This window comes from Taudactylus pleione, unplaced genomic scaffold (genome assembly GCF_031769625.1).
Source record: "Taudactylus pleione unplaced genomic scaffold, aTauple2 ptg000012l, whole genome shotgun sequence".
Lineage (NCBI taxonomy): Eukaryota > Metazoa > Chordata > Amphibia > Anura > Myobatrachidae > Taudactylus > Taudactylus pleione.
Window position 1 is genome coordinate 22096175 of NW_028284415.1, and position 24295 is coordinate 22120469.

Below are 24295 nucleotides of genomic sequence, written 5' to 3' on the forward strand. Positions count from 1 at the left end.
GGGAAATCTTGCAGACACATAACTTCACCTTTTATTTCAGCCACAAGTCCAAAAAAGGATTTTCTCCACCAGAAACTTGAGATCCACATCCTTCATGGCTTGCGGGTCGACCTCCAGACGAAAAGTATTTTTAACTCCAATCATAATGCCGTCCAGAATAGCACACAATCGCCTTCCCATTTCCCTATGGCCCCCTACAAGGAAGGACCCCCGAATGCCCTCTGGCCAAGACCAAGTGCAGCAACCGCAGAACAGATATTTTAATTGAAAAATAGTCTTTATTGACCTAAAGATAGCAAAAAACAAACATTATATACAAGTGCACTGTCACAGCACAGCCTATGCACACTAAATTATTAATCATAACCAAGCATGCATTACAGTACATTGCCCAAAGCATGGCGCAGAGTGTCCTATGGCACACGCTCTATATGGCGTAGGGCACCCCACACTGGACCCCGCATTCGTTACCTATGCAAAACAGTAATAGGCAAGGTCTATGGGGTGGGGGGAGAGGGTGATGGTGGGAATCACAGGCCCAAAGCTTTATTAGACAGACACATTGGCTGGGTGACACATTGGGTTTCGGTGAATAAATACATTAAATACTATACAATAAATACACTAGATACAATCGGTAGAGGAGTACAACAACAAAACTTCCAGCAATGTGAAGAAGTTCTGTCCTTTGTTGAACAATAATGCATAGGTAGAGGGGCAGGGGATGATAGGGGGGTTAGCCCTCCCCTACCTCCAGGCTGTCCATGATGGAATAGTCTCTTAGGCTGTGAATCAACTTTCGACAGTCCTGGATAGACATCCTCTCCCTCCTCAGAATGAGCCAGTTCCTGGCAAGCCACAAAGCATCCTTAACACAGTTCATGAGGCACCAGGCCTCCTGGATTGTTCCATAAGTGTGGGTGCCAGGAAATAGCCCATAAAGTACTGAGTGGTATGCAAGGTTTATCCTTGGCACGCAGTCTTTAAGTTCCAACAGCGGTGCATAGGTACAGTCCCAAAACAAGTGCATAGATGTTTCCTGATGTGTGATGCACCAGGGCCAATGTCTGTACCTGCACAGGTTACGGGAATGCATGAATGACCTGAGGGGCATCCTCCCTTGGATGGCCCACATGACATGTCTTTGTGTCTGTTTGTGAGCCTTTCAGAGGCCACATGTTCCCAAACCTGCTTGGCGGTTCCTGAAGGGAGCCCTGGAATAGGCTCCATCGTGTCCTTTGCTCTGATGAGCTTGTAAATAGTATTTGATTTCCATAAGTCCGGTTTAACGCTTTCCAGTTACACACAAAGAAGAGCCACAGCATGGTGGGGATATCTGGAATACCCTTCCCTCCGTTGGGGGGTTTCTTGTACATAACTGACCTCTTAACTCTGTCCATCTTGGAGCCCCAGATGAAGTGAAACAGTGCCCTTGTGATGGCCCTGCAGACCGCAGCCAGAGGTGGCCAGGCCTGCACTGTGTACTGCAGGATGGGGAGGATCTCATTGCGCAACACAAATGTTTTCCCTTCGATGGTGAGGTGTCGGAGGCTCCACAGTCCAAAGTTTTGTTGCCGCTCCTTCGCCACCAAACCAAACTCCCATGAAGTCCAAATTGACAGCAAAGGGGTATAGTACAGAGGATGGCATAGCTTCTGACTTCCTGCAGTTGACTTTAGCCCCCGAAGCTCTGCCAAAGTTCTCGCAGGTTTGGACGAGTGCTTTCACCAAGCTCTGGTCTGCGCAGAAAACAGTGACATGTACAGGGAACAACACTTGGCCTCTCGTCGATCAGGACCCTGTGCAGTAATCCCTCTGATGCTTACAGCCAGGAGCTCTATAACACAAAAAAAGAGGTGAGAGAGGGCAGCCCTGTCTGACTCCGGAGAGTACCGGAAAAGGGTCAGTCTTTCAGCCGTTCACTAGCACCGAGCTGTGGATATCAAGGTTCATCATGTTAACATATGCAGAAAACATTTTGCCAAGCCCAAACCTCTGCAGGACCTTACCCATCAAGTCATGTGAGACAAAGTCAAAGGCCTTTACCTGGTCAAGGTTGACCAGGGCCGCATGCACGTTCCGGTCATTGATGTAGTGGACCGTCTCTGAGAAGGGCAAGGCTGTCTGCAATCCTGTGGTCTGAGATGCCACAGGTGATCTGGGTGCATGATCTGTCCGATCACTGCCTGTAGCTGGGTTGGCTTTTACCATGGCAAGGATTTTGTAGTCCACATTCAGGAGAGAGATGAGCCTCCAGTTTTCTAGCTCGCATCTCTCTCCCTTGCACTTATACAGGATCATGATCAGTTGCTCCCTCAGTGAAGGGGGCATTTTGCCCTCCACCACCATCTCCTCATACAACTCGAGCAGGTCCGGGCCAGTGATGTCCCACAGCGCTACATAGAGCTCTGCTGGAAAGCCAGCACTGCCCGGGGTCCTACCTTGCCTAAAGGATTTAGCGGCAGAGTGCAACTCTCCCAATGCCAGGGGAGCGTCCAGGGCTGCTTTGCCTGCAGGGTTAATAGTATTAGTAATACCTGACAGGAACTTATCAGCCGCATCGCTGTCTGTCATCTTCGGGGAGTAGAGGGTGCTGTAGTAGTCTGTAATGACTCATGATGCCCTCTTTCTCCTGCCTAGGGTTACCAGTCTAATCTCGCAGCTCAGTCAGGGGCCAGAGTGGAGTTTCTTGAAAAATAAAGTGTTCAATTTTTCAGTCTTCTCCAGGTACGCCACCTTGGAACGGAAAACGATGCATCAGGATTCCTCCTCAGAGTGTCTTTTCAGGTCCTTTTTGGTCTCCCGGTCGCCTCTCATGTCCCAGCCGCACTGTTGGAGGTCTTGCAAGGATTGCAGTTGTTTTTGCAGTCTCCTGAAGTTCCTCTTTCAGTCACATGCCTGTTGTCTACCTTTGACCTGGAAGAAGCTGCGGATGTTAGCCTTAGCATATTCCCACCAGTCACTCATACATTCAAAATAACATTTGTAATTTTTCCATGTGATGTAGGCATTCTTCAGTTCCACCAGCACCTCCTCCTTTTTCAGTAGTGCGCAATTCAGCTTACAAGAGCCTGGGCTGGTAGGGAATCCGATGCCCAGGGTTCCTTGGAAGATAATGGCCCTGTGGTCAGTGAAGAAGCAGGGAACATGCATGACTATTCTGCTTTACTGCTCTAGAGGTAAAAACACAAAGTAATTGCGGGAATGCACAGAGCCATCGGGGCGACTCCACGTGTAGTTCATGGAGCCAGTCCAACCTGGAGCCCACCACCTCCCGCAGAGATGCTTCGGTTACCATCTCTTTGAGCAGTTTAGATGTCACATCCAGCTTAGCAGAGTTGCAAGTAATGTGGCCATCCTCCTCCATGGGGCATTTGAAGTCTCCGGCCATCACTACTGCCCTCATTGCAAGCTGCAGTCGCAGAGTTTGGAAAAGTTCCAAGCGCTCATTCTTACCAGGCGGTGCATACGCGCAATTAGCCTTATAGGCTCACCTGCCCAGGAGCCGTCTACGATAAGCAATCTGCCGCAGAAAATCTGAACAGAATCCAGCGTGAAAAGGCTCCCCCTAATAAGAATGGAGACCCCTGCAGACTTACTCACCTCGCCGGCCCATATATACTGTCACTATATATAATAAACCTCATAATGAGTCCTTTATTCAGGCTAACTATTGTGGACAACAAGTGTGCAATATTAATATCATATTAATATGTATATTAATTAATGACCCTATGTAGTTGGCACAATATGGGTTAAAAAAAAATAGCAAAACCAGTATGATGATTGGAAAAGTTTTTTTGTTTAAGAGGATAGAAAGTGAAAGCTTTTTTTTTTTAAACCAGTATCAGGAAAAGGTAGAGGCATCAGGAGGGTAAGAAAACGCCCAAACCCTCCCCCCCTCCTCCTCCCACTGTGACAGCAACCCCCTTTACCACAGCTGGCATGACCCCTCCACCCTCACCCCCCCCACTCACTGCCCCATTCTGTTCCCCCCCCACCCTCTCTGTACCTCTCCTCTCCACGGAAGAGTTCCCCTCCCTTACGTCCACTGCAGGTGCAACACAGACAAAGAGGAAAAGAAAGGAGTTAGCGAGCCCAGCTGCCGACTTTGAATCCTTCCAAGAAACTGGCAGTTGAGCTGACCCAAGACCACCCCCAATGGCAGAGGAAATGGAAGACATAGTGGAACACTTTGGGGAAGATGGAGAACCTGACCCCAACACCACCCATCTGATCGACCAGCTAATAGAGAGCTACATGGGGCCACCCCAACAAGGCGCCCCAGCAGCCGAGTCAAATAAAGCACTGCCTGACGGGGGCAGCATCTGATTGTACTGTAACCTAACCTTTTCTTTTTTTTCCCCAACTAATGGTGTCTTTTTCCTTCTTACCATTAATGTGAGGAGTATTAAGGTTTAGGTCTGTGCTTACACTCTTAGCTACCCAGAAATGTGATACATCATACTCTGAACCTTATGTTAACTAATGAGAGAATAATGATAATGCAGGAGTTTTGAGAGCATTGATAAATATTTGTATTTTCACCTTCAATTTTGTTTTTTATTAATTTGATGTTTTATGTTTCGTTGGCAATTTTTTAAGAAGAATAAATTATTAAAAGTTATATTTTAAATATTATAACATTACTAAACTTACTGATTACTTATATTGAAGTTCACGAGGTCCCCACATAGTAATACTTTTCTTTTGTGTATATTTGTATCTATTATTCCTGGGTGCACCTCCCTACTGTGAAAATTTTAATTATATCAACACAATAGGGAAGGACCAATTAGATTCTTAATCTGTGCAGGTATTTTGACCTACTTTCATCTTCATACATGCAATCTTCCTTGAAACAAACATATAGTCAATCCGAGATGTCACACACCCTCTGCCTGTTTTAGAAGTTGGCAGTGGTAGTCTCCCCATACATTCCACAGCCACGTCTATAAGAGTTATGGTATAACATACCTTTTGTTAACTCTTTTTCTTCAAGGTTCATAGGGTCCACAGAAATTACCTTGGGATATAGCTGGAGTGATCCAGGCACCAAACAGTCAACAAGCTTTAGCTGCCAGGATGCACTGGGTCCTCCTCCATACATACCCCGCCCCTGGCTACAGGAAGTCAGTTTATTATCAAGCAGGAGCAGGAAAGAAAAATTGAAAAGGAAGGAAGTACATGCATTCCACACACACACTCTGTAAGAATAGGAAATCATAGAAATACAACAAAAAATAATTTCCCAACAACGACAGGTGGTTAGGGTGGGTGCTCTGTGGACCCTATGGACCTTGAAGAAAAAGAGTTAACAAAGGTTTTGTTTGTTATACCATAACTATTTTCTTTTTCGGGTTCCATAGGGTCCACAGAAATTACTTTGGGATGTACCAAAGTAGTTCCTCCTAGGGGTGGGGACGCTCCTGTGTCTCAGTAGTAAGGAGAATGCTATGCCCATAGGAAGCATCGTGAGAGGCAAATGTGTCAAACGCATAAAATGTGACAAAGGTGTTAACGGAAGACCACGTGGCTGCCTTGCAAATCTGTTCAGCAGAGGCACCCTGTCGCACCGTTTACAATGGTCCCACAGATCTCATAGAATGTGCTGTAACCATGTCTAGAACAACAAGATCAGCTTGTGTGTCAGCTTTAGAAATTGTCATACGCAACCATCTGGCAAAAGTCTGTTTATTAGCTGGCCAGCCTCGCTTATGACAACCATGCAATACAAATAAAGAATCTGTCTTTCTAATGGAGCTAGTGCGGTCTACATAGATATGTAGAGCCCGCACAACATCCAATGATGCCTCACCAGCCGAAAGGCCAGAAGCTTGCAAAGCCGGAACCACAATTTCTTCATTCATGAAACTGAGATACCACCTTAGGTTGGTAGCCATTCCCTGATATGAAGAACAGCTCTATCCTTATGAAATATTAAAAAAGGAGAGTGAAAATATAAGGCTGCTAAATCAAAGACCCTGCGGGCTGAAGCTAAGCTCGAAGAAAAACTGTCTTCGCTGTCAATATCTTCAGGTCTACTAATTTCAGGGGTTCAAATACAGGAGCCTGTAAAGCCCTGAGTACCAATGTCAAATCCCACGGGGCTGCCGGGAGAACAAAGGGAGGCTGAACCCTTAGAACACACTGAAAAAAATATTCTTACATCAGACAAGGTGGCAACCCCTCTCTGAAAGCAAACCGACAGTGCCGAGGCCTGCACCCTCAGAGTAGCCAGACGGAGACCTCTTTCCAACCTGGCCTGAAGAAAAGAAAGCACTCACGAGACCCTAAATACCTTAGTCATACTTCCTCAGTTCACACCACTGAAAATATGAGTGCCAAATTCTGTAATAAATGCGGACAGAGGAAGGTTTCTGTGCCCTCAACATTGTCTGTATTACAGAATCGGAAAAACCTTTTTCTTTAAGATGGAAGCCTCAAGAGCCATGCTGTCAAAGACTGCCGAGTAAGGTCCGGAAACAGGCAGGGACGCTGTATTAACAGGTTCTGCCTTGGAGGAAGAGGCAACAGAGTATCTATGGAGAGACTCTGCAGCTCGGTGAACCAATGGCATCTGGGCCAAGTAGGAGCTACCAGTATTACTGTACTGCTTTCCTGCTTGACCTTCCTGATGACCCTGGGAAGAAGGGAAAATGGAGGAAACAGATACACCAGTCTTAAATTCCACCTTACTGCCAGAGCGTCCACAAATTCAGCCGCAAGATCCCTGGTCCTGGACCCATACTTGGGAACCATGTGGTTGTGCCTTGAGGTCTTGAGGTCTACCTATGGAAGACCCAATCTGTCCACTAGGTTCTGAAATACCTGAGGATGAAGAGCCCATTCTCCAGCATGTATATCTTGCCGACTTAGGAAGTCCGCTTCCAAATTTAGGACTCCTGGTATGAACACTGACGATGTTGCCGGGAGGTGGCATTCTGCCCAAACCAGAATGTTTGACACTTCCGACATGGCAGCCTGGATCCACGTGCCTCCCTGATGGTTTAGCAAGGCTACTGTGGTGGTGTTGTCCGATTGTACCTGGACAGGCCTGCCCTTTATTATTTCCTGAGCCTGAACCAGCGCTCTGAATACTGCCCTTAGTTCTAGGACATTTATAGACAGAAGACTTTCTCTTGCCGACCACTTTCCTTGAAAAGTGTGACGGACCTGTCACTGCACCCCATCCTCGGGGGCTGGTATCGGTTGTGAAGAAAACCCAGTCTGGAATACAGAATGGGTGACCTTTGTTAAGACGACCCATCTGCAACCACCAAGACAGGGACAATCGCACCTCTGGCTAGAGACTGATTGTGCCTTTATTAGGTGGTACTCCCCTCTCCAGTGAGAGAGGATTAACCTCTACAATGGTCTGGAGTGGAACTGGACGTACTCCACCATGTTGAAAGCCGACACCATGGAACCTAGGACTTGCATTGCTGCATGGATTGATACTGATCGGCTGAGAAGAAGCCTGCGTATCTTGCCCCTAGATGCACCATATGCTGTACTGGAAGAAGCGATGACTTTTTCCAATTTACAATTCACCCATGTCTATGTAGACACGCTACTGTCAGTCTGAGATGACGCTGCAACTCTTGTGATGACTGAGCCAATATCAGCAGGTCATCCAGATATGGCAGAATTCTGATTCCCTGATGCAGGCCGTTATTACTGCCATGACCGTGGTAAACACCCAAGGAGCCGTTGATAATCCAAAAGGCAGTGCCTGAAATTGGAAATGCTCCTGTAAGACTGCAAACCACAGGAATTGCTGGTGGGATTGTGCAATTGGCACACGAAGGTATGCATCTTGGATATCCAAGGATACCATGAAATCCTCTGGTTCCATGGCCAACACATTCGACCTCAGAGTTGCCATGCAAAACTGGGCACCCTGATAAACATGTTGAGACCTTTTAGGTTTAGAATACGCCTGTGAGACCCATTGGGTTTCTGAATCAAAAAGAGGTTGGAGTAATATCCCTTTCACCGTTGATTCACTGGAACCAGGATTATAACCCTCGATACCAGAAGGGAGTATATAGCCTGCTGGAGGACCAAGGCTTTCGCAGAACCCACTGCCAGAGTTGTGCTGAAAAACCTTTGTGGGGAACTTCTTCAGAAGGTAAGGGCGTACCCCTGGGAGACCACCTCCCGAACCCAGGCATCTGAATACTGAAGAAGTTGGCCTCCCACCCTGGGATCCCCAAGAGGGAGGCCTGTCCCTTCAAACTGCAGGCTTGACGTCTGACCTGACAGCCGGACGTCTGTTTGGCCAGGACTTCCGAGACTGTGGCTTCCTATATGCATTATCTCTTGCGGAAGACTAACCTCTTGCTTTTCCTTGCAGCAAAAGGACCAAAAGGCTGACCGCTTAGGTTTAGCAGTGGATGCCGAACGTAGACCAGCCGTTTTAGAGGCTGCCACAATCTTGTCCAACTCTGTGCCAAACAAAATGCCCCCTGAGAATGGAAGGGATTCCAGAGCTCTCTTGGACCCTGTATCTGCCTTCCAATTCCTCAGCAAGAGGGCTCTCCGAGCTACCACTGAAACTGCTGATGCTTTGGAGGATAATATCCCCGCATCTAAAGCTGCCTCTCCCAAGTAGGATGCTGTTTTCTTAACATAAGAGATGGTTGTCAGCTGTTCCCTGGAAGCTTCTGGAAGAGAAATTTCCAGTGTCTTCATCCATTCCTCAATGGCCTTAGAGAACCAAGCTGTAGCCATGGCTGGTCGGGTGACCGCACCCAACAGAGAAAATATTGCATTAAGACAAGCTTCAAGTTTCCTATCTGTGGGACAATTAAGCAAGGAAGCAGGAGGTATAGGCAATGTGGCACTCTGGACTAGATGTGCCACATGTACATCCACTGACGGAGGAACCTCCGATTTAGTGCATTGATCCACTGGAAAGGGGTATAAGGCTTCCACCTTCCTTGTAATATGGAACTTCCTATCTGGCAATTTCCATGCTTCCCCCATTAGATCCGAAAGGTGCTCAGACTTGGGAAACTCAGGTTTTATAACCCTCTGGCGTTTGAACCCTGGAGCTGGAAAACGGTCTTCCTCACCTGAGAGTGATTCCTGAGAGGAACCCTGTGTATCCCCCCATCGTCAGAAGATGTACCAGAATCTGAAGGCTGAATGGTGTGTGAAGCCGACCTCCTTCTGGACTTTGGCTGTACCAGCCTAATCGTTTGTTTAGGCTGCTGAAAAGCTGCTAACGACGAAGCCAAATTCTCACTTGAATTAGCATATATGTCCAACCAGGACAGATGCATCGGGGGGAAAAACATAGCAGGTTGCAAATGCTGAGAGGGCCCCATCATTGCAGCTGGCCCAGGGGCTGCCAATCTCTCCACAACCTGTTTCATCTGGGAAAAGAAAGCCCGGGGGGGTGTTTCCTGCCCAGAAGCTGGTAAATTTGACTGATGTGGAGATTCCTTTACAGAGCGGCCACATAACCCATCCTGTATGAAATCCTGTGGGGACAACCCTACAGGCCATACATGATACCAGCACAGGAGCCTCAGCCACCTGTCTTTCAGCTTCTTTGGACATAATAATATCTCTATTGATGTGCGAAGTGTGTGTACAAATGTGTCAATGTTTCATAACCAATATACACCTGCCACAGAGGGTTAAATGAGGGGAAACAGTGATAGATTATGACTGTCAGTTATTCAGATAAAGGCAGCATAACACACAGCAGATTTCAAAATAGTCACATGCAATGCATATAGATACATACTTTGATATATATATATATATTATAACCATATGCACCAAGCTCTTTTAGCCACTACCATATAGCCATACATGACACCAGCACAGGCCTGGTAGTATATTGAGCTCTGTATAACCTGAACACCGTAGAAAGGTATACAGGGAGACTGAGCCAGCCTCCTGAGAACCTAGCCACCGAGAGCACCTGGGAGTGGTCCAGTGGCGGGCTGGGCCGGGGGGCAGGGTGCCATGTGCCCCCCGGGCCGCAGCGTCATGCGGGCCACGGACAGTCTGTGTCACTGTGACAAAGACTGCATCGCGTGTGTAGCGCTGACCGGACGGAGTTCGGTCAGCGCTACACAACACAAACACACAGCCGCCGGAGCCGGCAGCTGCGTGTTTGCTTTAGCAGCTGATGAGAGTCAGACAGACTCTCATCGGCTGCTGCTCCCACTGCCAGAGCCGGACATCTTCCGGCTCCCGCAGTGGGTAATGGGAGTGACGCGTCACTCCCATAATGCAAAGCGGCGGACGGAGGAGCTGATCTCGGTGGTGGGACCAGGAGCGGGTGTCAGGTAAGTGTTTTTTTTTTTATAATATGTGTGTCTACTGCGTGGGGTCTGGCACTATAAGGAGGTGACCACTACTGGGGGCACTACAAAGGGGGGGACTACTACTACTGGGGCACTACAAAGGGAGGGACTACTACTACTGGGGGTGCTACAAGGGGGGGACTACTACTACTGGGGGCACTACAAGGGGGGGACTACTACTGGGGGCACTACAAGGGGGGGACTACTACTACTGGGGGCACTACAAGGGGGGGACTAATACTACTGGGGGCACTACAAGGGGGGGGACTACTACTTCTGGGGGCACTACAAGGGGGGGACTAATACTACTGGGGGCACTACAAGGGAGGGACTACTACTGGGGGCACTACAAGGGGGGGGCTACTACTAGGGGCACTACATAGGGGGGAGGGGACTGGGGGCACTGCATCGAGGGACCACTGCTGGGGGCTCTATATAAAGGGCAATAGTGGGGGTACTGCATAGGGGGAAGACTACAACTGGGGCCACTATTTAAGGGGCACTGCATAAGGGTTACCACTACTGGGGGCACTATATAAGGGGCTTACTACTGGGGGCACAAGGGGCACTGCATAGGGGGATTACTACTGGGGGCACTACTCGAGGTCTGCATAAGGGTGTCCTCCCCTGAGGGGGGGGGCACCGTAGCACGCACATTCTTTTGGGCACCCTGGCTACACGCTACTCCTCTGCCAGGGCCGCCTGCATGCATTTGCCCCCCAGGCTAAAAGTTGCCAGCCAGCCAGCCAGCCCCTGGAGTGGTCTCTGCCTGACATATAGAGGGAGGCTGGGAGGAGAAACCAGGAGGCGGGAAGTCTTATGACTGTACCAGTATCCAGGTCCTGTCAGGATCCCTCATGTCCTGGTGGTCTAGTGCCAGAGACAGTTTCCTCATGGCTCTGCACAACAGCGTCCTCCGGCCGATCTCCTATCACCGGAGGCACGGACTGCCACGCCTGGTCCCCCCGTCAGCGGCCGCAGGGAACCCCTTACCTGCCGTCCCCAATGTTTTCTGGTTGCAGTACTGGGCTGGTTAGGGCCGCCGAAAGTACTAGCCTGACGCTAGAGTTGCGGCCCAGCAGAGGAAGACAAAGTGTGGCACGAGCATCTATATAGATGCTAAGCTGCTTCAGGTCTCCCCTCCGTCACGTGCTACCACTCAGAGAAAAAAAGAGAAAAAAAAATAACTGCTCCTGCAGTCCCACTGACCACATGGTGCTCCTGCACCAAACGGCAAAAACGGACTTCCTGTAGCCAGGGGCGGGGAATTGTGGAGGAGGACCCAGTGTATCCTGGGAGCTAAAGCTTGTTAACTGGTGCCTGGATCACTCCAGCTACATCCCAAGGTAATTTCTGTGGACCCTATTGAACCTGAAGAAGAAGATATCCATAATAATTTTTCAATATATTACCGGTTACATAAATTCCTCCCATTCCACCAACCATTCTCCCAGTTTTTTCAATTATACAATTAAAATCACTTGCCAAAATTATGGGAATTCTTCCAGGCATATACAACTTCATATTTTCAAATAACTTTTTCCTCTCTTTTTTACATGCATACGTATATACACACACATCACCCTAAATTTCCACCCTTTATACACCAAAACACTTGAAATTCATCTACCTCCTTCTACCACAGTGTAACTATCTATAACCACCTCCCTATTATTTATCAATGTTCCTACACCATTATTTTTATTTTCAACAGACCCTGACCAAATACAATCACTCTTAGCCCATTCATCTTTTTGTATTGGCTTTGATATCCCACATTCTTGCCAACACAAGATATCTGCCCCTTTATTTTTTATTTTTTAAATCGTTTATTAGAATTAAAGGTAAACAACAGTACAATTTGGTGTCACAGTAAATATATTCTTCGAAAACAATATATATATATATATATACACATATATATATACATACATATACACATAATCATATAGAAAAAAATACACCGGTAATGTTATAATAGAAGAAGTTCTTCAACTAATTTGAGATTGAAAAAAAAATATTATCTTAAGTAGTTATAACAACATCGGTAGAATATGGTAAGAAAGTAAAAATTTAAATTCAGGTGAAGGATATTTGGGACGAAGGGAAAGTCTAAAAAAAAAATTAAAAAAGGACGAGGGGGGGGGAGTGTGTAGGCGAGTCGGGGTAATGCAAGAAAAAATAAATAGATATTAAATAAATAAATAAATGAAAACATCGAGAATAGATATAGAGGATACGATTCATGAAAGACCTGGAAGAGGAGTTGCTTGAGAGGAGTACCAGGGTGACCAAATTGAATGGAATTTCTGCACTGAGTTATTCAAGAGGCTGGTAGTATACTCCATTTTAGAAACAAACCAGATTCTATTTAAAAGTTCTTGTTTAGTTGGGGTATTATTTTTTTTCCAGTTGCGTGCTAGTTGATACTTAGCCGCACAGGAGATGTGGAGAATTAATTTATTAGTGTCTTTGGAAACCTGATCCAACGGGAGACAAAGTAAGATGTTAGCGGGGGAAAGAGAGATAGGTAGGGTGACAGCAGATGATATGAGGGAGCAAACCATATTCCAGAATGGGACTATCCTTGGGCACGACCACCAAATGTGAAAAAATGTGCCGACATGACCACACTGTCTCCAGCACAGGTTAGAGGTGTTGGGATACATATGATGGAGGCGTTCTGGGACTAAATACCATCTTGTGAGAACTTTATATGAATTTTCTTTGATTGCTACACTGATGGAACATTTAGAAATAGTAAGATGTATTGTCTCCCAGGTGTCATCGCCCAATGGGTGTCCCAAATCTGACTCCCATGCCAGCTCGTGTGTCAAGGCTAAGGGGGATTCCGGTGCCAATATAGAATGGTAAAGAAAAGATATAGTACCCTTGTCAGTGGATCGGTGAATGCAGTATCTTTCTATAGGAGAAGGATTTCGGGGCGAGGTAGTGGAAAATAAGGAGGTGATGAAGTGGCGAATTTGTAAGTATTGATAGTGTAACGAGTTGGGAATCATGTGTTTTTCCTGAATATCATTAAACGTTTGAGGGGCGAATTGTCCTATAATATGACGAAGGCGGGTAATACCCGCCCTGGTCCAGGTAGATGCCATGATAGGTGAGAGGCCTGGTGGGAAGGAAGGGTTGTTCCATATGGGGGTTTGAGGAGACGGATAGGTGGAGAGAGAGAGTTTTTTATTAAGATTATCCCATATGAGGAGTGTCAGAGCTACAGTTGGTACGGAGAGGGCAGTGCGTGGTCTGAGTTTGAAAGGTAACCAAGGCAGATGTGAGATTGAATCATAACCCACTAAATCATTTTCGATATCAACCCAGCGTTTAGTAAAACTAGGAGCATGCCAGGCCACCATCTGACTCAAATGGGAAGCTTTATAGTAGCGTGACAAAAGAGGCAAACCTAGGCCTCCGTCTGATGGTCTTCTAGCTAAGATATCTCGACGTATACGAGGTCTCTTATAGTTCCATATAAATTTACAATATAAAGATTGGAGTTGGTTGAGGACTTGGGTTGGTATTGCCACAGGTAGAGTCTGAAACAGATAAAGCAATTTTGGTAAAACATTCATCTTTATGGCATTGATACGCCCAAGCCATGAGATAAAATAAGTTTTCCACTGCAGGATATCCTGTTCAATTGTTTTAAACAAAGGAGGATAATTCGCTTTATATAGGTGATCATATGTTTTAGTAATATTAACACCAAGATATCGCAAAGAGTCTACTCTCCAATGGAAATTAAAATTCAATTGCAATAGCCGTTTCAGATCACCCGGGAGGTGAATGGGAAGAGCCTCAGATTTAGTTTGATTGACTTTGTAGCCCCACAGGTCTCCATATAGGGACAATTCATGGAATAAATTTGGTAGAGAGGTAAGTGGTTTGGTCAAAGTAAGAAGAATATCATCAGCAAATAAAGAGAGAGTGTATTGAGAGTTTCCAATAGTTACACCAGATATGTCAGGATTAGCCCGTATTCTCCTAGCTAGTGGTTCGATAATCATTGCAAATATAAGGGGCGATAACGGGCAACCCTGTCGGGTGCCATTAGTTATAGAAAAAGGATCTGAGAGTATCCCCCCAGCCAGAACAGATGCAGTTGGATTAAAATAAAGGGATTTAATAGCTTGTAAAAATTTACCCCCGAGACCAAAAGATGTAAGCGTGTGCATCATAAATGACCAGGAAACCCTATCAAAGGCTTTCTCCGCGTCCAGAGCAAGCACAAGAGAAGGAAGTTGATGATTATTTATATAGTGGATAATGTCCACTGTTCGCCTAGTATTATCAAGTGCTTGCCTGGACGGAACAAAGCCTACCTGATCCGGGTGAATAAGGTTGGGTAGAAGGGGGTTAAGCCTGTTTGCCAGGATCTTAGCGAAGATTTTTAAATCCGCGTTAAGTAATGAAATGGGTCGATAATTAGAGGTGAGGAGTGGGTCCTTACCCGGTTTGGGAATGACCGTGATGGTAGCTCTTGTGGTAGAGGGATGAAAAGTTTCACCATTTAAAATTTGGTTAAACATTTCAGTAAGATGGGGAATTAAAGAAGCTTGAAACGTTTTGTAATAGGAAATTGGGAATCCATCAGGGCCAGGTGCTTTAGATGGTTTTTGTGATTTCAGAGCATTACATGTTTCTTCTTCTGTTATGGGGAGACCAAGTGTTCCCGACAATTGTTGGTCAATACAAGGGAGATCACATGAGGATAAATAATCTACAGTTTGAGAGTCAGCATTGGGATCTGAACTGGCTGATTCTGAAAGGTTATATAAATGGCTATAATAGGTCTTAAAAATAGTATTTATGGCTATTGGGTTGTATTGAGATTCCCCATTGTCATCTTTAAGGGCTTGAATGGCAGATTTAGCTTTCCGGGATTTTAATCTATTAGCTAGTAGAGTGTCCGCCCTATTACTTTTTTCATAGAAACGTTGGTTAAGCCAGCGGAGGGATTTCTCTGTTTTTTCAGCCAGAAGGGCGTTAAGATCATTTTTAGCTGATGTGAGTTGTTTATAAATATGGGAAGAAGGATTGTTTTTGTGAGAGGATTCTAATCTTTGAACTTCTTCAGTTAAATGAGCTAATTGAAGTTTATTAGTCTTATTTCTATAGGAGGCATAGCTAATTATACGTCCGCGTATAACTGATTTATGAGCTTCCCAAACTAAGGGTGAACAGGGGGAATTTGCTTTATTAATAGAAAAATAATCGGTCAATGCAGATCTAATTTTTTCTTGAAATTGGGGTATCCTCAAAAGCGTTTCATTTAAGCGCCAAGGATGTTTAGACATAGGTGTCTCTAGGAGATTGAGTGCAATTGTAAGAATAGAATGATCCGACCACGTATTGGGTAGAATAGAGGAATTGACTATGTGTTCTGAAAATTGAGTGCAACAGAGAAATAGATCAATTCTAGAATAGGTTTGATGGGGGGAGAAAAAAAAGTGTAGTCACGAGAGGAGGGATTAAATGCTCGCCAAGCGTCAAAAAGTCCCGATTCTCATAGGTGTTTGTTAAGAGATTTGCTTAATTGATGTGATTGGGGACGATTTGGAGAGTGCGATTTATCGAGTTCTGGGTTAAGAACCGCATTAAAGTCCCCACCTACAATGAGACAACCTTTCCTTCGTTTATTTAGAGTTGAAAAAAATGAATTGAAGAAGGAAATTTGGTTTGTGTTAGGAGCATATACATTAGCTATCGTCAGGTCTATATGTCCCAATTTTCCTGTTATAATAATGAACCTGCCATCTGTGTCGGTAAAGACAGAGTCTTGAACAAAGGGTAGTTTATTGTTGATTAGTATAGCTACACCGTTGTGTTTAGTCGGACTGGAGGAGTAAAACACGTTTGAGAAATGTTTAGATTGGAGAGACGGGTGAGAGGAAGCACGAAAATGGGTTTCCTGTAGGAGTACAATGCCAGCTTTAAGGCCACGAATGGAGCAAAATAATAGTGATCGTTTCTGGGGCGTATTGAGACCCTTGACGTTCATAGAAGCGAAGGTCAAAGGCATTTTGATGGATTTTAGAATGCAAGATTAGGTTTAGGGGGAAAGTAAATAAATGTTGGGTCCCGACTCGCCTACGGGGTAAAGGGAGGAGAGGAAAGAAGGAAGAAAAGAGAAAAAAAAAAGGGGGATAAGGAAGAAGATCGGTTATGAAATCCCCGAGTCTAGCGGAGAATATCACATACAGAGATCAGAGATTAGGACTTAAGAGTCCAGAGAGGTTTAAGAAACTTGATCTCTATAACCTCTAGGGAATATGTAAATAATAAAAATAAAAAAGTAGCAAACAGAAAAGAAAAATAATAATGATTTTAGTATGCAAAATATTCACTGGTTAAATATAAATTAATCTAAACAGAATTGGATTTAGATAGAACCCTCTGGGTGTGTTCTAACAATAATAAATGTATGATAAGGCCTATATTGTATTAGAAAAAACATATAATTAGTATATATAATCCAGTAATAAGAACTTAAAGAACCGTAAAATAAGACATTCGCTATAATTTTAAACTGAAATAAGTTTGAAAGACATTTTCTAGAATATGTGGTAAACGACTGATGAACCATTTGTGGATAAACAACATATAGGTAGGAAAACAAAAACATCATGGTGTTTAAATTTTGCAATAAGAAAAGCCTATAATGACAAAAAAAATATATATATATAGGCCGACTTAGATATTGATGTATGAGTGGGAGTCAAAAAACCAAGGTAATAGGTATGACTGAGTAGGATCTATGTAAATTAACAAAACCTATTAGACGAGTGTATTTTCATTTTTGATTAATGAAAAGTTCAAGTGCTGTCATTAGTTGAATGAGGAGGGGGTCCGGATTCTTCAAGGTGATTCAGCAAGTCTTTACCCTCTCTAGGGTCTCGAATAATAATCGTTTTTCCGTGTAGATCGATAATAAGTTTGAAGGGGAACCCCCAGCGGTATCGAATCCCACGATCACATAGAGCTCTTGTCAGTTCTCTGAGTTCTCTTCTTTTAATTATTGTGGTAGGTGCAAGATCTTGGTAAAACTGAAGTTTGGTGTTCTCGTATAGGACGTGAGGTTTGCCTCGGGTTGGGGCTAGGATAGATTCTTTATCTTTGAAGCTGAGAAATCTTATAATGACATCTCTCGGGGGGTCGCCCTCCCGAGGTTTGGGTCTGAGTGCTCTATGTGCCCGTTCCAGAGGCATGTGACGAGAGCCCAGATCTGGGAGGATAAAAGAGAACATCCTATAAAGGTACGGTTCCAAAGATTCTGAGGTTATGGATTCTGGTATATTTCGAATACGGAGGTTATTTCGCCTTTCACGTTTCTCAAGATCCTCATTTTTCGTGCGAAGATCCGAAAGTTCTTGTGCTATATGATCTAGGTCTTTGTGGGTCTCAGTCTGAGCTTTATGAAGAATATCCTGACGTGATTCCAGTTTAGACGTTCTAGAGGCCAAGGAGGAGATATCTGATTTAATAGATAAAACTGCTTTGTCAGGTTTGGTCTCCAAGGAATCTTTAAAATCGGTGATTAGTGATCTTAGGGCTAGAATATCGTCCTTGGTAGAAAGGGCAGGGGAAGATGATCTATCTTCATCTGGAAGCGAGAGTGAGGGAGAGGTAGAATTTTGCGGTTGTGACATTTTGTCGGTTTTCGCGAAATGTTGAGCGATAACGCCACTTGGTTTCTTGGTTCTCGTATTGGATCTGTTCATGATGTTAAGGCAGTTTACTGTCGGAGAGAGGTCAGGGAGATGATTGGTGATAAGGCCAGTGAATAGACTCCCAGAGGGTATGAAATCTGTTGTTTAGGGAGCCATAAATGAGGTACTGAGATGTTAAATGGAACTGTTAAAGAGTGTTGTAGTTGTACAGATAGTGAAATTACAACAAGTCGTCACAAGAGGGAGCCAGTACTTCAGAATTAAGAGCAAATAATTTCTTCATCTCACTTTTCTTTCCTTGTCACTTGATCTTTATTTCTTTATATAGGTTGTAATATGGTTTAGTTAGTTGATCTAGGTTTTTGTTTGAGTTGTATGTACAACAATATAATAGAAAAACAATATTATTAGTCTGCAGTCTATTGGGATTGACTGTTTAGACCTCTGTAATATGGAGGGTTGCAGGGAAAAAAATAAATAAATAAATAAAAAAAAATCAAAAAAAAAAAATCAGGGCCAATAAACCTATATGGGGCTTGTCAATAGTGGTTGTAAACAGGCACCATGCAGCTTGCAGGGCTGCAGTATAAACTTGTGGGCACTTGAGTGAGAAGGCTCGCAGCTCCAATATCCCCTGATAAAGGTAAGTCGTGCTAATAGTAGTGCAGCGGCAGTAAAGCCATTGAAAGTCAGTGAGAGTGAAAGTCAGAGTCAGACACCCGCAAGTTCAGGCCCCAAGCGGAGTCACCACCAAGCTGTGGAGTCCTGCAGGGAAGATGGCGGCCTCCCGCGCTTCCAATCGTGGGTGTTTCAGGAGGTCCTTTGGGGTCACATGCGGCCTCACCTGGAGTCTTTGGCTGCAAGCAGGGGTCCGGAGAGCGTATGGAGAGCGCGGTCCCGTCCAGCGGCGACTGCAATCGCTCCGGCCCGCTCTGGTCTGTGGAGCTCCAAAATTGAGGCCGGGGCTTCTGGAAGAGGTGTAGGCCTCAGCGATTCCGGAGCCTCAGGTCACTCCCAGAGTCCGGGTAAAGGGTCAGCGGGGCAGCAGGTGGTCGGGGGTGGTAAAGTGGACCCACTAAGGCAGCGGGGTCCAGCAGGAGACAGGCTTATAGGTGGGTGGTATAGGGAGCTGTAGGAGAACACGTCTGCTCTGTTCAGGAGTTAGGCCACACCCCCCCTGCCCCTTTATTTTTTAAATCATCCAACACTGCAGCACGCCTTGGTTTGCTGGAAATTAACCTAACATTAACTGTAGCAACTTTTATACTAATGTTGCCAATATTGGAAGACATAAATTCATTAAAGACAAAGGGCCAAATGTAATAGGGTGAGAGTTTAGAAAAGTGAGAGTTTCTGACACTTTTTAAACTTTGTCAATGTAATAGTGTCCAAAAACAAAGTAACAGAGTGAACTTGCATGTTTTTTTAGACTTAAAAAACTCTCACGATTTAAAATCTCATTCAGATATTTTCCCATTTTGAAGATAAAACTCAACCAATGTGAGAGTTTACTGCTAAACTCTCACATTTTCTAAACTCTCACCCTATTACATTTGGCCCAAAGTATCCACATTAGTCAGCCTTGGATACTTTTAGAGCAAAAAACTGAAGAGAAAAAAAACACATTCTATTCTCTTGTGATATCACCCAATCTCTGAGTAATCTTACTGCCCTGCCAGTTTAGCAATTTTTGTTTCTGATGCAAATAAATAATAGAGTCCAGACCTACATAATCTGGGGAGATGGCCATGTTTTCTGTAATTCTAGGACTTTCCAACTGCAGGAGAGGGGTGGTATTAACCCCTTCTATCCTGGGTTTCTTTGCTGATCTTTCCTCCTGTGCTGCTTTCCTGATGAGCACAGGTTAACTTTGTGCATCAGATACTCTACTCTCTACATCTGACTCCATGCTTTCCACTAACATAGAAGCAGGACCTGGACTTTCACATGAACTTTCAAATTCACTTATATTGCCAGTACTTTGCTGACTGACACTGACTGCATATTCTTTCAGCTGTTCCACACCATCCATAACAGCTCCTGATGCAACAACCGACTGTAACACTGCACAGCCCACACTCTGCTCAGTCTCCTGCAACATCATCACAGCCTGCACTGTCTCATGTCCCAGTGAGGAGATTGGCTCCTGTGCCACCTCTTGTTGCCTCACAGTCTGAATTACAAACACTTCACTCATTGCAGTTGAAACAACAGTACCGCCAGCAGCGGCCTCACCCTGCTCCCTCTTCTTTCTAGCAGCTTTACATGCTGCTTCTCTTGCTTCCCTTTACTCTTCTCGCACAATATAAAGAGTGCCCTCTTCTTGACACTGTTTTGTAAATGCTGGGCAGATTTTCCAAGTATGTCTGGGTTCCCAACATACAGTAAATCACTTGAACACTCTTCAAGGCACCTATTAGCTTCCTGCCCACTATTCTTGCAATTTCTGCATGTTTGACCTTTGACACTCCTCCTTTGTGTGGCCATACTCAAAACACTTACGACAATATCTTGGCTGGTTGGGGTAAAAAAAGGAAACGCCTATGGTGAAGTTACCTGGAGGATGCAAAACTCCCCCAAGACTTCAACCATCTTTTTTCAACTTGCACCAGTATTTAATTTTGCCAGTAAAAATCCCAAAGGAATTATGCAAAGACTCTCCTCCTCTAACTGAACTGCAATACCTCAACAAAAAGGATTTAATTAAGGAAAAATGAATGATCGGGTTATATGCATTAACAGTAATTGGTACTTCTTGACCAGTAAATAAGGGAACAACAAGATTGCCTTTCATGATTTTATCCAAAGCTTTATCCCTTAACAGTTCAAAAACACTAAAGCATTCCTGTCCAGAAACAAAACTGACATCATACAACCCCTGATTCGGAAAGTCCTGGATACAGTCGATGACATCACTTATCTGTACATTAGCCAGCTTCTCCAAAACATTCTTAAGAATATGATGTAGACCGCAAATTTTCCTCCTCTTCACGTCCATGACATAACGAAACAAATTATTTAATCCAGCCATCCTGCTGATGTTTTCCTCCACTGCCAACAAAAAATACAAAAAACGATCCCTCTTTGATGTCCAAACCTCCGGCCCAGACCAGGGAAAAAAACCTGATCTGAGCCAAAAGGCCGAGAAGCTATAACCCATTAATGGAAAAATAAACAAATGGAAATTGCGCTCCTTCCAGGACAAGAACAAATTATATGTTATACCATACAAGAATAAATAATGTTCATTAAAGTCCCAATAGTGAATTTTCTTCCAAAACAATTTTTTTGAATTTCTCCTTCTCCACGTTCCCTTTAGGATACCTCAGTCTTAGTAGACCTGCATATACGGCTGCTCGTATAACACTACGAGTGAGTATATAGTGTGCAGCGCTGATTGTCCCGGGCCGGGTCTCACTGTGCCCGATCTTACAGCGCTTCAGCCTCAGGAGTGGCGGAGCAGCCGTGGATGGCAGATATCAGCTGGTATGAATGGCAAGGATGCTTATACGTCCTGTGTATGGCGGTTCCCGTTTGTCAGATAACGATATCTGACATCTGATGTGTTTGCAGTCAGACTTGGACGATTCCATTCATTTTAATGCAGTCAAAAATGGTTCAATCGTTGAAATCGTTCAAAACTTTGGTAAAATCGTTCAATCGTTCATCTGACATATCTGACAGTGTGTATGCTCCATTAGTCTAACAGCACCCAATCTTTCCATTTTCTGTGCTTCCACCTACCTTCAGCATCCTAGTCTCCTCCAGTATGTCATGCATATAACACAGTTATAGTTTACCCAAAGCCATCCGGGTACATTCCTTAGTGTCAATATCTTCCTTTTTGAAAATATATGTTCTTCACATTCCACAAAACCTCAGAGACACAAGCCACAAACAAACAAAGCAGTCTTTCATTCACTTTTCCACATGCACCAATACCAAAACATAGCCACTTTCCATCCCATAAATTGCGCACCAGTCAACTCTTTACATAACACACCCAATTTTTTCCAAACTTTCTAAGCATAACCACAATTCCAAAAAGCATGCAACCCACTTTCACATCCCTTACACAATTCCCGAGGACACTCCTCCTCGCACACTTAGCTGTTTCTAAACTTTCACACTAATATGAGAGGTCAAACGATCAATGTTACAAACCTCTTCCTTATCCTTTAGTCTAACCCACTACTCTATGCTCCCCATCTGTGTCTGTACTGTTAATAACTGTCTTGTGTGCTCATTTGTTTCTGTACTTTGTAAGGCACTGCAGAACCCTTGTGGCGCCATATAAATAAAGGATAATAATAATAATAATCTTCTTATCATGCAAGTCATTCAGGTCCACTCCTAACAAATCAAATTTCTTAAGAAAAACCTCAATCACACCATACCACTTACACACTCTATAAGCCATAGGAAGAGAATTATCCTTTACCCGCCACTTCAATCTACACAACATCCACCCAGCCATATATCTCATCATATACGCTGCTTTCATCTCACCATCCACCATCGTCTCACCATCCAACAAACATATAACTTGTATGAGATAATTAACACCAAAGAAAGATACCAGATTCGGAAAATGAATTCCCACATACGCACATTCCTTAAACACAAAATCTCTTTTCAACCACTCCATCCTAGAACCCCAAAAGAAATGAAACAAAATTCTGTTCAACCTTTTCACAACCCCCAGCCCAGGAGGAAAAACATTTGCAATGTAAAGCAGCATAGGTAGGATAACTGCTTTTGTGACCAGAACTTTCCCATAAATTGAAATTCCAAAAGTTTTATTTTTTGGCCACCTTCCTCCCTACCTCATCCCAACTCTCTTTCCCTTTCAAAGTTTCATCAAACACTACCCCCAAAACTTTTAGCCCCCTTGAAAACACTCCATCTGATTTTCCGCAACAGCATTACCACCAAAACATTTAATTTTTGATTTCTCCCAGTTGACTTTAAACGCGGATCCACCACAAAAATATATTTTTAATTTTGCTCTATCCAATGTAGCTATATTTTCACCTACAATCACTACATCATCCATATATGCTAAAGCTTTCACACGTTCACCCTTACACCCTGGCACCAAAAAAACATGCACTACTTTATCTTTTCGCAACATACATAACAATGGTTCTAATAAACAAATGAAAAGCATTGGTGATAACAGGCATCCTTGTCTCACACCAGAGTCAATCTTCACATGCTCACTCAAATGACCATTCACCAGCACTCGACTACAAGCACCCTCATACAAAACCCTGATCCTATCAACCAAACCACTCGAAAACCCCATTCACCCTAATTCTCTAAAAATAAAATCATGACCCACTCTATCATACGTCTTCTCCTGATGGTCCCATGACGCTGAAAGAGGCAAATTCAAGCCCCTAACAAAACCAATTATTGAAAAAAAAATGCTTGACAAAATGACTGCAACTTTCAAATGAATCACGTGAACATACTCTGTCCTTTGTCCCCCATATAGAAATTTGACAAAGTTTGTAAAATATCCAAGTTGTCCGAATGAATGAAAAGATGGGCAATTCAGGAGTACAAAAGTTAAATCTACGAAACAGTTAAACAGTTCAATTACATTTTTTATGACAGAATAGGAAAAGTGCACCAGTCCTGGAAGTGCTGCAATACCAGGTCAATGCGTGGAGTGGACAGAGCAAGCTTTTCTTCCATGTTCTAAAAATCCATTTAATATTATGGCCCCCAGATAGGGGGCATATCAGATATTAAACTGATAAGAACAGATTTTTTTTTTTTTTATTAAACCATTCAGTTCAGAACATTCTTCACAACCACCAAGGGTAGAAAGTGCTCCAATACATCACTGGTTTCTTGTTTTATTATAAAAATAAATTTATTTAGCATTACATAATGTTAAAGAACAACATCCAAAAATAGGAATGAAGAAAGAAATTAGTGCAAAAGCTCTGGCAAGAAAGCCTTGAAAAAAAGACAAAGTTATGGTACATACACATGGTCAGATTTTTCCTTCAGATATGAACGATAACGATTTAAAAGTCGTTCATATCTGAAGGAAAATCTGACATACCTGAACGATGGACGATCAACGATGCGCGTTCCCGTTTGTCAGATAACGATATCTGACATCTGATGTGTTTGCAGTCAGACTTGGACGATTCCATTCATTTTAATGCAGTCAAAAATGGTTCAATCGTTGAAATCGTTCAAAACTTTGGTAAAATCGTTCAATCGTTCATCTGACATATCTGACAGTGTGTATGCTCCATT

The 24295-nt window shown here is 44.0% G+C and overlaps 1 pseudogene; it reads right to left on the reverse strand.

Moving 5' to 3' along the window:
- Positions 1–23643: 23643 nt before the first annotated feature.
- LOC148542550 (U2 spliceosomal RNA) lies at positions 23644–23815 on the reverse strand (annotated as a pseudogene).
- Between the last annotated feature and the right edge of the window lie 480 nt (positions 23816–24295).